Source organism: Oncorhynchus keta, chromosome 30, assembly GCF_023373465.1.
Source record: "Oncorhynchus keta strain PuntledgeMale-10-30-2019 chromosome 30, Oket_V2, whole genome shotgun sequence".
NCBI lineage: Eukaryota > Metazoa > Chordata > Actinopteri > Salmoniformes > Salmonidae > Oncorhynchus > Oncorhynchus keta.
The window spans coordinates 13,997,526-14,013,175 of record NC_068450.1 but is presented as its reverse complement, the minus strand read 5'-3'; the positions used below and the strand labels follow the sequence as shown (position 1 = coordinate 14,013,175).

The 15,650-nt window shown below is 45.9% G+C and overlaps 1 protein-coding gene across 1 annotated transcript in view; it reads left to right on the top strand.

Annotated features, from left to right (window-relative positions):
- Positions 1-15,650, top strand: part of LOC118376821 (FERM and PDZ domain-containing protein 3-like) — a 311,796-nt gene that overhangs the window by 56,998 nt on the left and 239,148 nt on the right. Inside the window, exons 2-3 of the mRNA XM_052487744.1 lie at positions 8,566-8,664; positions 8,836-8,926. The gene's annotated coding sequence lies outside the window, so the exon portion shown is untranslated. The remainder of the gene's footprint in view (positions 1-8,565; positions 8,665-8,835; positions 8,927-15,650) is intronic.

Genomic DNA, 15,650 nt, shown 5'->3' with positions numbered 1-15,650 from the left:
CAAGAATAACCATCCTGCCACGACAGTGACTCCTGCGCCTGCTACTAGTCAATAACGACATCGTAGTTAAATATACATCATTTTTGGCATTTAGACTTTTCAAAGATCAGAGACTCCTTTCCCCTGAAAAAACAGTCTCTCCAAGGCTCTCTCTCTGTGTGTGTGTGTGTGTGTGTGTGTGTGTGTGTGTGTGTGTGTGTGTGTGTGTGTGTGTGTGTGTGTGTGTGTGTGTGTGTGTGTGTGTGTGTGTGTGTGTGTGTGTGTGTGTGTGTGTGTGTGTGTGTGTGTGTGTGTGTGTGTGTGTGTGTGTGTGTGTGTGTGTGTGTGTGTGTGTGTGTGTGTGTGTGTGTGTGTGTGTGTACAGCTGGATGTAGTTATTTCCATCACAGCTGAATGCAGGATTTGGAGCCATGAGCTCTCTCTTCTCACTCAGCCTCTCAGGCAGACAGCAGGGCAGACCTGGTCCCATGTAGGATGCCATCAGGACCCCTGGAGCTGAGCTACACATCACACAGTCCTTAAAATCCCTTTCCTCCAGCATCTCTCCTTATCCCATCCCTTCCTCCAGCATCTCTCCTCATCGCATCCCTTCCTCCAGCATCTCTCCTTATCCCATCCCTTCCTCCAGCCTCTCTCCTCATCGCATCCCTTCCTCCAGCATCTCTCCTTATCCCATCCCTTCCTTCAGCATCTCCCCTCATTGCATCCCTTCCTCCAGCATCTCTCCTTATCCCATCCCTTCCTTCAGCATCTCCCCTCATTGCATCCCTTCCTCCAGCATCTCTCCTTATCCCATCCCTTCCTCCAGCATCTCTCCTCATCCCATCCCTTTCCTCCAGCATCTCTCCTCATCCCATTCCTTCCTCCAGCATCTCTCCTTATCCCATTTTTCCTCTTGCATCCCTTCCTCCAGCATCTCTCCTTATCCCATCCCTTCCTCCAGCATCTCTCCTCATCCCATCCCTTTCCTCCAGCATCTCTCCTCATCCCATTCCTTCCTCCAGCATCTCTCCTTATCCCATTTTTCCTCTTGCATCCCTTCCTCCAGCATCTCTCCTTATCCCATCCCTTTCCTCCAGCATCTCTCCTCATCCCATTTCTTCCTCCAGCATCTCTCCTTATCCCATCCCTTCCTCCAGCATCTCTCCTTATCCCATCCCTTCCTCCAGCATCTCTCCTTATCCCATCCCTTCCTCCAGCATCTCTCCTCATCCCATCCCTTCCTCCAGCATCTCTCCTTATCCCATCCCATCCCTTCCTCCAACATCTCTCCTCATCCCATTCCTTTCCTCCAACATCTCTCCTCATTCCATTCCTTTCCTCCAACATCTCTCCTCATCCCATTCCTTCCTCCAGCATCTCTCCTCATCGGATCCTGACCTGATAGGATGGGGATGTAGGGGTAAATAAATTGATCTATATATTAGAGCCCCATATAGTTCCTGGAACTGTCCTAAAACCAGTGGTTTGATAAGGTGGGGTGCATCGAGATATAAAGGTGTAGGATGCAGTAAATAGGCTCATTCAGACCAAATTACTGTAGAGAAATATATGCACATGCATGACATTGAATGAGTTTTTTTCACGAGTGTCCATTTTAGGGCAACAACACTATGAAGCCAACATTGGCATCTGGTGTTCAGTCCTCATGTCATCTGTTGCTTGCTACAGAAGCATAAAATGAGCTGAAGGGATTTCATGGCTTGGTCTCCGTCTCAAATGGCACCCTACTTCATTTGTAGTGAACTACTTTTTCACACAGGGCTCTGGTCAAACGTAGTGCACTATATAGTGAATAGGGAATCATTGGGACACATCCTTGCAGTGCCTCCCTGTTGATTGCGTGCCAAATCTGTTCTTGTTAAGACATTCTGCTGACATGAATATGATGTGGAAGCTTCACCCAGAGACTTACGAGTTCAGACAGGCAGATACTCCTCAGATTACATGCGTCTATTGTGATCTCAACACTAAACATGACATGGAGAACATGGCTGACGCAAAGAATTACGATCAAGCCCAACCCAGACCTCTGGGGGATCAGCCTTTTTTGACGCCAGGTAAGACCCTGCTTATTAGAGACACACAGTACTGTACAATAGTACAGTAGAATGGTACTGTAGAATACTGTAGAATATTACTGTAGAATGGTACTGTAGAATATTACTGTAAAATTGTACTGTAGAATATTACTGTAAAATTGTACTGTAGAATATTACTGTAAAATTGTACTGTAGAATATTACTGTAAAATTGTACTGTAGAATATTACTGTAAAATTGTACTGTAGAATATTGCTGTAGCAGTGGAGGCTCCTCAGAAGAGGAAGGGGAGGACCATCCTCCTCAGTGAAATTTCATAAAAATGTTAATTGTGAAATACCAAAATGGCACCAATGTATTGATAAAAACACACTGTTTCGTAATAAAGGTCTATATTAACTTCAACAGCACTCTCTGGGGTAGCACCATGGTGTAGCTGGAGAACAACTACCTTCTATCGTCCACTGGGTACAGTGACGTCAGTACAAAACTTAGAAGGCTGGAGGCCTTACCCTCTTCCATAGACCTACATGATTATTATGACCACTTCCTGAGGACGACGATATTGGGCTTTTGCAGTATGAACTGACATGTTGTCCATCCAATCATAGGATTAGAATCAGAGGGGGGTTCTATGTGGTTAGAATATTTGTGAGTTGTTGATATTATTGGATACAGTTTGAAAAGGGATAGTTGAGCAATTTTGGGATATTATTGAATTCAAATTAGTTTATTCAGATTACAGGAGACTGAGGAGGTAAATTATAAATTGTTTTATTGGATTTAGAACTTTATCTTTGTGTCCAGTTAGTGTAATTTATTTAAATTTGCCTTGTTATCTTCAATAGCAGTGGCCAGCTAGCTAACGCTACCAGCTCCAGTGTGCAGTTTTTGAGGCCAACGCTACTGAAAATGTTGTTGACTTTTTGTTGAAGAACACTTTCATTCTCTGGGGTACGCAGAACAGGTGTGAATTAAAAGCGAGGGTCGACCTCTGCCTGAGAGGAGTTTCATGAAGACAGTTGAAAAGGTGAGGGCGTTCAATACCACCTGGTATCAAACGTATAGACAGGGAGCCTTTCATCAAGCTTGTATTGCTGGGTTTACCTGATTTTAGGAAATTCTGAGCCTTGGGCGAATGGTGGGTACAGTGACCCGAAGAATATTGATCGTTCAGCTAAACGGCAAAACAAAAGCAAGGAGCATATAAATACCCACATCAGAGTCCAGCTTCTGGGAAAAAGCTGCATCGATTGTGACGTAGATCTGCGTATTCAAGCTGCGCAACACAGTGAGAAATGACAGGGATGTTCTCTAGCGTTTTAACACCACGACGTTTCGGGGCATATGCAAGAATAGGCTTTTAGAGGACATGACGAGAGGGATAGTTCAGCCAACAAGGGCTACTATTAGGAGCTTGCAGCGATAATTACGCGTTATGATGCCTTTATTTGTTGAACTTTCAACGGTGTTTTCAGAATGATTTGATAGCATCCATCGCATCATCCATTAAAAGTTAGATTAAAGAGAGAGGTTGACGCAGTGCGTTTTTTAACACACGCACCCAAGTAGGCTTTCCACTTTCCTCCGGTATTTATTTAGCAAAGATGATAACACATAATCACTCTGGACAGACACAAGCAAAAACTCATTACATACATGTAAATGTTGCAGCAGTCTATGCTACACCTAAACATGAGAGATCTGACATGTTGTATGGGATGAAAACGAGACAACTTTTCAGTCTGATCAACTGTAGGCTCCTAATAAGAGCAGCTGTATACAGCCTCTGCGCCCTGTCCATCTGGTCAGGGTAACTAATTGGTAACGTTGTGTATTTATAGTCCATTTGTGTGTCAGGAGGAGAATGTGATCTAAATTGGGCTGTCTAGGAAGCCTATATGTTTTCAATCCAAAACGAATCAATCAACATCAGTGATGAAAGATGTTAGTTCATCTTTTGCAAGGCCTCAAAAAAGTTGTATATACCAGAGCTGCAAGAAAAGTTCTATATATTTTTGAAATAATGTTGCGACTGTTTGTGAGAATGCCAACAGGTGTGGTTCCCATGCGGAAAATATTCTATTGGGGAAAGGTTCCCGTGGGGGTTGCCATGGAAGCCAAGATAGAGAGTTTGGTGTGTGTGTGTGTGTGTGTGTGTGTGTGTGTGTGTGTGTGTGTGTGTGTGTGTGTGTGTGTGTGTGTGTGTGTGTGTGTGTGTGTGTGTGTGTGCTCAAACACACATGCATGTGGGGGTCTGGGAGAGAAAGTGTGTCCATCATGTGCCTGAACTCAATGTTCTACACTAATTGTAGTCTCACCCATTCATTTCTAATGACCGGTCATTTTGACTAGGAACACCACAGGTGTACAGAAGTTAAATAAAACACCCAAAATGTAATGAAAATCATCTAAATGTATTTTGTGTGTTCAGATGCCCCATGTGGACAACGTCATGGAACCTTATGACAATCAGATTAAATAAACTACATTTTTCAGAGAGAAAACTTGTAAATCGGTCCAATTTGACCGGAACAGGAGGGTTAAATGATAAGGAAAAACTCTTGCCCCAGAGGGTACAAATTGCCCCCCAACTCTGGGACCTATGTTGCCACCAGTCTGACCCCTCTGGGACCTGCCACCAGTCTGACCACTCTGGGACCTATGTTGCCACCAGTCTGACCACTCTGGGACCTATGTTGCCACCAGTCTGACCACTCTGGGACCTATGTTGCCACCAGTCTGACCACTCTGGGACCTATGTTGCCACCAGTCTGACCACTCTGGGACCTATGTTGCCACCAGTCTGACCACTCTGGGACCTATGTTGCCACCAGTCTGACCACTCTGGGACCTATGTTGCCACCAGTCTGACCCCTCTGGGACCTGCCACCAGTCTGACCACTCTGGGACCTATGTTGCCACCAGTCTGACCACTCTGGGACCTATGTTGCCACCTGTCTGACCACTCTGGGACCTATGTTGCCACCAGTCTGACCACTCTGGGACCTATGTTGCCACCAGTCTGACCACTCTGGGACCTATGTTGCCACCAGTCTGACCACTCTGGGACCTATGTTGCCACCAGTCTGACCACTCTGGGACCTATGTTGCCACCAGTCTGACCACTCTGGGACCTATGTTGCCACCAGTCTGACCACTCTGGGACCTATGGTGCCACCAGTCTGACCACTCTGGCACCTATGTTGCCACCAGTCTGACCACTCTGGGACCTATGTTGCCACCAGTCTGACCACTCTGGGACCTATGTTGCCACCAGTCTGACCACTCTGGGACCTATGTTGCCACCAGTCTGACCCCTCTGGGACCTATGTTGCCACCAGTCTGACCACTCTGGGACCTGCCACCAGTCTGACCACTCTGGGACCTATGTTGCCACCAGTCTGACCACTCTGGGACCTTTGTTGCCACCAGTCTGACCACTCTGGGACCTATGTTGCCACCAGTCTGACCACTTGGGACCTTTGTTGCCATCAGTTATCATCAGGTATGTGGATGATCAGGGCTTTATTCAGTAATTTTTCTTGGGTGACTTTCACATCAAATCAAATTTTATTTGTCACATACACATGGTTAGCAGATGCTTGTGCTTCTAGTTCTGACAGTGCAGTAATATCTAACATGTAATATAACAATTCCACAACAACTACCTAATACACAGAAATCTAAAGGGATGGAATAAGAATATGTACATATGAGGCTGATTAGATGAGCGATGACCTTGAAGTGGCATAGGCAAGATGCAATAGATGGTATTAAATACAGTATATACATATGAGATGAGTAATGTAAGATATGTAAACATTATGAAAGTGGCATTATTAAAAGTGACAAGTGATCCATTTATTAAAGTGGCCAATGATTTCAAGTCTGTATCTAGGCAGCAGGCTCTCTGTGTAAGTGATGGCTGTTTAACAGTCTTATGGCCTTGAGATAGAAGCTGTTTTTCAGTCTCTCGATCCAGAGCTTTGATGTACTGACCTCGCCTTCTGGATGGTATTGGGGTGAACAGGTAGTGGCTCGGGTGGCTGTTGTCCTTGATAATCTTTTGGCCTTCCTGTGACATCGGGTGCTGTAGGTGTCCTGGGGGAAGGTAGTTTGCCCCTGGTGATGCGCTGTGCAGATACACCACCCTCTGGATAGCCTTGCTGTTGAGGGTGGTGCTGTTGACTCCGGACCAGGCGGTGATACAGCCTAACAGGAGGCTCTCAGTTGTGCATATGTTAAAGTTTATGAGGTTTTAGGTGACAAACCAAATTTCTTCAGTTGTTTCCTACCTTCACCACCTGGCGCGGCCCGTCAGAAAGTTCTGGACCCAATTGCACAAGGCGGGGTTGAGACCCAGGGCCTCAAGCTCTAATGATGAGCTTGGAGGGTACTATGGTGTTGAATGGTGACCTATAGTCAAAGAACAGCATTCTTACATAGGCATTCCTCTTGTCCAGATGGGATAGGGCAATGTGCAGTGTGATTGCTTCTGTGGACCTGTGGGCGGTATGCAAACTGAAGTGGGTCTAGGAAATGGCTGAGGTAAGGTGGAGGTGATATGATCCTTGACTAGTCTCTCAAAACACATTAACATTGACAGACATGTCAAAGTGGGCGGTAGTCATTTAGTTCAGTTATCTTTGCCTTCTTGGGTACACAAACAATGGTGGCCATCTTGAAGCACGTGGGGAGAGCAGACTGGTATCCTGAAGCCTGATTAAATGATGTCCGTAAGCACACTGAGCCAGCTGGTCTGCACCTGAGGACGCGGCTAGGGATGCCGTCTGGGCCAGCAGCCTTGCGAGGTTAACACGTTAAAATGTCTTACTGGCGTTGGCCACAGAGAAGGAGAGAGTGGCCCGCAGTCCTTGGTAGCGGGCCGCATCAGTGGTGCTGTACTATCCTCAAAGAAGGCAAATAAGGTGTTTAGTTTGTCTGGAAGCAAGACGTCGGTGTCCGTGACGTGGCTGGTTTTCGTTTTGTAGTCCGTGATTGTAGACCCTGCCACATACGTCTAGTGTCTGAGCCATTGAATTGCGACTCCACTTTGTCCATGTACCATCATTTTCATTGTTTGATTGCCTTTCAGAGGGAATAACTACACTGTTTATATTTGGCCATATTCCCAGTCATATTTCCATGGTTAAATACGGTGGTTCGCGCTTTCAGTTTTGCGTGAATGTCGCCATCTATCCACGGTTTCTGGTTAGAATAGGTTTTAATAGTTACAGTGGGCTCAACATCTCCAATGCACTTCCTTATTACCTCACTCACCGAATCAGCATATAAATCAATGTTATTCTCTGAGGCTGCCCGGAACATTTCCCAGTCCGCGTGATCAAAACAATCTTGAAGTGTGTCTTCCGATTGGTTGGACCAGCATTGAATGGTTCTTGTCACGGGTACGTCCTGTTTGAGTTTCAGACTATAGGACCGTGGGAACAAATAGAGTCGTGGTCTGATTTGCCGAAGGGACGGGTCTTGTATGCATCACGGACATTATAGTAGCAGTGGTCTAGTGTACTGTCTGTGAGAGTGCTACAATCAATGTGCTGATAGAATTTAGGTAGCCTTGTTCTCAATTGTTCTTTATTAAAATCCTCAGCTACAATAAATGCAGCCTAAGGATATATGGTTTCCAGTTTACATAGAGTCCAGAGAAATTCCTTGAGGGCCATCGTGGTATCTGCTTGAGGGGGGATATATACAGCTGTGACGATAACTGAGAATTCTCTTGGGGGATAATATGGTGGGCATTTGATTGTAAGGAATTCTAGGTTAGATGAACAAAAATACTTGAGTTCCTGTATGTTGTTATGAGTACACCATGAGTCATTAATCTTGAAGCATACACCTTCTACTTCCCTGAGATATGTTTATTTCTGTCGGCGCATTGTATGAAGAAGCCCGGTGGCTGTACCGACTCCGACAACGTATCCCGAGTGAGCCATGTTTCTGTGAAACAGAGAATGTTACAATCTCTGATGTCTCTCTAGAAGGCAACCCTTGCCCTAATTTCGTCTACCTTGTTGTCTAGAGGCTGGACATTGGCGAGTAATATACTCGGAAGCTATGGGTGGTGTGCATGCCTTCGAAGTCTGACCAGGAGGCCGCTCCGTCAACCTCTTCTGAGGCATTGTTGTTTTGGGTCGGCCTCTGGGATTAGATCCAATGTCCTGGGTGGTGTTCAAACAAGGATCTGCCTAGGGAAAGTCGTATTCCTGGTCGTAACATTGGTAAATGGAAGTTGCTCTTATAGCCAATAGTTCTTCCCGGCTGCATGTAATTACACTTAAAATCTTCTGGACTGACAATGTATGAAATAATAGATAATAATAAATTGAAATACTGAATAGTTTCCTAAGGACTCGAGGCGAGGCGACTGTCTCTGTCGGCACCATCCTTTATCTTTTGACATGTCAAAGTGGGCGAGTTTTGTGAATTTCAAGATGTAGGTTTGACGTGCTGTTCAAACCTACGATGGTGCAGCTGTAATGTGCTATTTGTATCTACAGCTAAGTCCCCTCCTGTTGCCTGATTAAGAGGTGATGACCACTCCACTACCATTGGCAACTCTCTCCTGACATGAACTGAATGTTTCCCCTCCTAGCACTGTGAGTACCCCTATCAATTTTCTCTCATTACTGTATGTAGAGTCAATCACACACACAAACACAATCACATTATTACACATCAATGATTTGACTCCTTGCTTGGACTAACTCAATCTTAGACAAAAGAGCTAACTGTGTAGTGTGTTGTGTTATTGCTTTTTGTATTCCCAGTCAAATCCTGTCCTGAAGTCAAGTCTCTGAACACCTCAACTCATGCCTCATACCCTCATTCAAACGCTGCTGTGGTCCCTCCCAACACGGTGTAAGTAGCCCTCTCATTCCCATTCCCCAAAATATTGTACTATAAATGTCTTTATTACAGTTTTTTCCAACTGCTTACACACGTTTTCAAAACTGTCTCCTTTTTTTCAAAACTCTACACACAATTCCCAAAACTGCACACACAAAATGCTAAATGCCTCACATCTCCTTCAAAATGTAACACTGCATTCAAAATGCCTCACATCTCCTTCAAAATGTAACACTGCATTCAAAATGACATAAACACATGTCAGGAGGAAGCATTTGCATCAGATGGCAAACACTGCTTTCATAATAGTACATGTCTGGATACACCATGTAAACTCTGTTATTCTAAATCTAAAAAGCTCTTTGGTCTTTCTCATATGGCGTATCCAACCTTATATCTACATTTCACTACAATGTTCTACAGTGAAAGTAATCTACTGAGAGGGGTAACAAGTACACTGTTAACACCAATGCAATGTAGAAACAGAAAATATTTATTCGGCCAAACATTACTGTTGTATACAGTAGCATACAACAAAACCATAAACATATGTCCCCCAAAAAGTATTCTTTAGAATACAGTAAAGAACCTCTATGTCCCCACATGGGGGTATCCCTAGACGAGAGTCAAGGAATTGTCCCCAGGGGGCAGTCACCAGTGCTAAGCTACCCTTCATCTCTTCTCCGGCCTGGGTCTGGCCACAATACTTCGTCCACATCACAAGAAACGTTTTCTTTGCCAAACATGGAGGAAAGTATCTCCTAGCATGGCGTATCCAACCTTTGACAGAGGCACTTTCCAGTGCCGCGACGAGAATAATTCCTCTATGGGATTTAGAAAAGGTGAATATGGGGGTAGGTACAAAACTACAAATTGTGGATGGGTGGCAAACCGGTTTTGGACCAAAACAGCCCGGAGAAAACTAACATTGTCCCATAAAACCACAAATCTAGCAGGCTCCTGATCTGGATCAGGGACAAGCATTGTGTAAATTGCATCCAGAAAAGTGAGCATATGGCCGGTGTTGTACGGACCCAGTGTGGCATTGTGATGGAGAACCCCGTTTTGAGTGATGGCAGCACACATAGTTATATTACCCCCACGCTGTCCGGGGACATTGGTAAATGCCCTCTGTCCTATTACATTTCTTCCGCGGCGCCTGGTTTTGGTGAGGTTGAAGCCAACCTCATCCACATAAATAAATTCCTGGCGAATTACATGGGCATCCAGCTCCAATACTCTCTGTAACAGACAAAAGGATATACAGATGAGTAAATATGGTCTGAGGTACTGGAAGTAGTGTTGCATACATACCTCTACAAAGACATGTCACATATTCTTGACTGTCAGAGTTTCTCTCAAATGGCACCTTGTAAAGTTGTTTCATCGTCACTCGGTGCCGTTGGAGGATGCGTTGTGTGGTCGACAGGCTTACAGCATTGATGTTGTTAAATATGGTGTCATTCTTCAAGATATGCTCTCTTATCTCTCGAATCATACTGTAATTGCATTGTTGGCCAAACCCATATTTATAATTGCAAGTCTCTTGTACATCTGTAAACAAGCGTCCTCGTCCTCCATGATGTCTTTTCCTTTCCACTCTGTACAGAATTCAAACACAGTATGTGTTCAGCATAGGAACTGTAAACAATGTACAAAAAAATGTAGTACAGCATGATAACCAACCTCATTCATTCAATGCAGTGCAGTAAATGGATGGCTTAGAGTTACAAATGTGTATGCAATACTATGCAGTCGTACGTATTTTATAGTACATTACTGTAATGCTAAAATAGTCATTATATAGTTGCATACCTGTTCTCATTTCTGAAGGTTCGAATTATGGACGCCACTGTAAATCGACTCAAGTTGGGCTGGACTCTCAGTCCAGCCTCTCTCAGCCTCTCTCAGCCTCTCTCAGCCTCTCAGCCTCTCAGCCTGCCTCTCTCAGTCAAACCGTGGTTGATCACATGATCAACAAGTGTTGCCCTAATCTCATCAAAGATGGCTCTCCTTCCTTCTCTTCTTTGCCCTCGTCCTCTTCTTCCTCTTCCTCCTACTCCTCTTGCTCTCTGTCCATTGTTGGCATCCATTGTTCAAAACAGGTAATCTGACCTACGACCTATTTATAGGCCTATACTACAGTAAAGCAGTGATTGGTTAGTGATCAGTTAAGCTATTAGTGTTTGCACATGTTTGCACATGTGAGGAGTGTGTGTGGTGAATAAGTGTAGCATTTTGATTGGTTGTGTTTGGAAAAGGAAAGCAAGTCCCTTCCTGTTCGATTTTTGTGTTTTAGGTAGAGAATTGTGTGTAGTGTTTTGAAAAAAGTGTTTCATGCAATTGACAACTGAGTCAAAGGCTGAGAAATAGCTAATGGTTTTGGATATTTGGTGTGAAATAGCTTATGGTTTTGGATGTTTGGTGAAAAATAGCTTATGGTTTTGGATATTTGGTGAGAAATAGCTTATGGTTTTGGATATTTGGTGAGAAATAGCTTATGGTTTTGGATATTTGGTGTGCAGTTTTGCACTTTATGTGAGAGGTTTCAAAAATTGTGTGACATGAAAAGATTTTGTGTGTAAGCAGCCTATATATACAGTGCCTTGCGAAAGTATTCGGCCCCCTTGAACTTTGCGACCTTTTGCCACATTTCAGACTTCAAACATAAAGATATAAAACTGTATTTTTTTGTGAAGAATCAACAACAAGTGGGACACAATCATGAAGTGGAACGACATTTATTGGATATTTCAAACTTTTTTAACAAATCAAAAACTGAAAAATTGGGAGTGCAAAATTATTCAGCCCCTTTACTTTCAGTGCAGCAAACTCTCTCCAGAAGTTCAGTGAGGATCTCTGAATGATCCAATGTTGACCTAAATGACTAATGATGATATAAGCAGTTCTGCGCCTATACTGTGGATCTCCCATCCTCCTACATTTTTCACGTCACTAGCCTCCACTGTAAGGTAGAATAGTACTGTAGAATAAGTAATTAAAGCATTTATGAAGGTTACTGTTTGTAAGACAGAGAGGGGCTGTTGGAAATGGTACAAAAAGAGCGTCCTTTTCACACTTGACATCCAATTTGTCTTGTTTTTCCAGAAGTGGCTTTCATGATTCACGGATTTAAAGCCCAGAGAGATAAGAGGGGAGGATGTGACAGCTGGCGTGTGTGTGTGTGTGTGTGTGTGTGTGTGTGTGTGTGTGTGTGTGGTTGTGTGTGTGGTTATATGTGTGTGGTTGTGTGTGGTTGTATGTGTGTGGTTGTGTGTGTGTGGTTGTGTGTGTGGTGTGTGTGTGTGTGGTTGTGTGTGTGTGGTTGTGTGTGGTTGTGTGTGTGTGGTTGTGTGTGGTTGTGTGTGGTTGTGTGTGTGTGTCTGCTTTTGAAAAGAACAAACATCAGAATCCTAGGCGTGTTTAATCTCCACCTCCTAAATCATCCTCACCAGCTGTGAGATCATGAGTGTGTCTGTAATCCTAACCTTACCCCGTAACCCTTACCCTAAACCTAACCCTTAAACCTAACTCCTAACCCTAACTGACAAGGTAAAAATATGTCGTTTTTGCCCCTGAGCAAGGCAGTTAACCCACTGTTCCCCTGAGCAAGGCAGTTAACCCACTATTCCCCGTGGATGTGGATTATGGCAACCCCCCGCACCTCTCTGATTCAGAGGGTTAAATGCGGAAGGCACATGTAGGTTGAAGGCATCCTCACTCTAAACCTGACCCCTGTGCTTAAAATAGCCTTTGTCCACGAGGGAGAATTTTCCTTGATTTACTTTTGGGGACTTTTCGGCCCCAATGAGGACAGAAGATGAAGATGAAGATCAGACAGACAGATAGACAGACAAACCAGCTGGCAACTGTCTACAATGGCATTTTCAAACTCTCCCTGACTTAGTCTGTAATACCTACACATTTCAAGCAGATCACCATAGTCCCTGTGCCCAAGAATGCCAAAATAACCTGTCTAAATGACTATCGCCCTGTAGCACTCACATCTGTAGCCATGAAATGCTTTGAAAGGCTGGTCATGGTTTATATCTTCACCATTATCACAGACACCCTAGACCCACTTCAATTTACATACCGCCCCAACAGATCCACAGATGGCGCAATCTCTATTGCTCTTAACACCTATGTGAGAATGCTATTCATTGACTACAGCTCAGTATTCAACACCATAGTGCCCTCAAAGCTCATCACTAAGCTAAGGACCCTGGGACTAAACACCTCCCTCTGAAACTGGATCCTGGACTTCCTGATGGGCCCCCCCCAGGTGGTGAGGGTAGTTAACAACACATCCACCACACTGACCTTCAACACAGGGCCCATCAGGGGTACGTGCTTAGTCCCCGCCTGCACTCCTTGTTCATTTACATCAGAGGGGCCATGCATTTTTACTGTTCACACACACACACACACACACACACACACACACACACACACACACACACACACACACACACACACACACACACACACACACACACACACACACACACACACCTTTTTTTCCCCACGCACCATTGGTTAGAGCCTGTAAGTAAGCATGTAAGTAAGGTCTGCACCTGTTGTATTCGGCACACGTGACAAATAAACTTTGATTTGATTTGAGAACTCCAACACCATCATTAAGTTTGCTTGACGACATGACAGAGGTCACCGACGACGATGAGACAGCCTATAGGGAGGAAGTCAGAAACATAGGGCTGATTCACATTGACAGGGCTGTAGTGGAGAGGGTTGAGAGCTTCAAGTTTCTCAGTGTCCACATTACTAAGGATCTATCTTGGTCCACACACACCAACACAGTCATGAAGAGGGTACGACGACTCCTCTTCCCCCTCAGGAGGCTGAAAAGATTTGGCATGGGCCCTCAGATCCTTAAAAAGCTCCACAGCTGCACAACTGAGAGCATCTTGACTGGCTGCATCACCGCTTGGTATGGCAACTGCTTGACATCCCACCCTAAGGAGCCACAGAGAGTATTGCGTACCGCCTAGTACATCACTGGGGACGAACTCTGCCATCCAGGACATCTATATCAAGTGGTGTCAGAAGAAAGCCCTAAAAATTGCAAAAGACTCCTTTACATGTTGGGTTTTACAGCACTGACTGTCCTATAGCTAAATAACTGTAACGTGTGGAGAGCAGTGAAATGCTGAGGAGGTAGTGGAGGATGTAAGATTAGTAGCTCCCAACCAACTCTCTCTCCTTCCCCGACCCAACCAACTCTCTCTCCTCCACCGACCCAACCAACTGTCTCTCCTCCACCGACCCAACCAACTCTCTCTCCTCCACCGACCCAACCAACTCTCTCTCCTCCCCCGACCCAACCAACTCTCTCTCCTCCACCGACCCAACCAACTCTCTCTCCTCCCCCACCGACCCAACCAACTCTCTCTCCTCCACCGACCCAACCAACTCTCTCTCCTCCCCCGACCCAACCAACTCTCTCTCCAACCCAACCCACTATCTCTCCTCCCCCGACCCCACCAACTCTCTCTGGATAGCAGGCTAGCTAGCTGGATAGCAGGCTAGCTAGATGGTTCAAGTCAGGTAGCTGTATAGCAGGCTAGCTAGATGGTTCAAGTCAGGTAGCTGTATAGCAGGCTAGCTAGATGGTTAGAGTCAGGTAGCTTGGATAGCAGGCCAGCTAGATGGTTAGAGTCAGGTAGCTGGATATTAGGCTAGCTAGATGGTTCAAGTCAGGTAGCAGGATAGCAGGCTAGCTAGATGGTTAGAGTCAGGTAGCTGGATAGTAGGCCCCGGACTGGAGACCGTCGCTGGAGGCTCCGGACTGGAGACCGTCGCTGGAGGCTCCGGACTGGGGACCGTCGCTGGAGGCTCCGGACTGGGGACCGTCGCTGGATGCTCCGGACTGGGGACCGTCGCTGGATGCTCCGGACTGGGGACCGTCGCTGGATGCTCCGGACTGGGGACCGTCGCTGGATGCTCCGGACTGGGGACCCTCATTGCAGGACCCGGACTGGAGACCGTCGCTGGAGGCTCCGGACTGGGGACCGTCGCTGGAGGCTCCGGACTGGGGACCGTCGCTGGAGGCTCCGGACTGGGGACCGTCGCTATAGGCTCCGGACTGGGGACCGTCGCTGGAGGCTCCGGACTGGGGACCGTCGCTGGATGCTCCGGACTGGGGACCGTCGCTGGAGGCTCCGGACTGGGGACCGACACTGGAGGCTTCCTGCCATGGATCCTCACTGGAGGCTTCGTGCCATGGATCATCACTGGAAGCTTCGTGCCATGGATCATCACTGGAGGCTTCGTTCGTGCAGCAGGCACAGGACTCACCAGGCTGGGGAGACACACAGGAGGCCTGGTCCGTGGAGCAGGCACCGGATACACTGTGCGTAGATCTGGCGCTGGATATACTGGGCCGAGGAGGCGCACTGGAGGTCTGGGGCGTAGAGCTGGCACCACCCTTCCTGGATGGATGCTCACCCTAGCCCGGCAACTTCGGGGTGCTGTTTTTGCGTAGGGTGTAGGGTTTAACAATGTAATGAAATGCACAATACAGGGACGTTCCAACAATAGGATGAGCTTCTGGAGTCCTGCATGGCTCAGTTGGTAGAGGATGGTGCTTGTACCACTGGGTTGTGGATTCAATTCCCTGGTCAATTGTATGTAGCATGAATGTCAGTTGCTTTATCTGCTAAATGTCATATTATTCAAATTGAATCCCTGTACCGTGTGTCACATGCAGAAAACC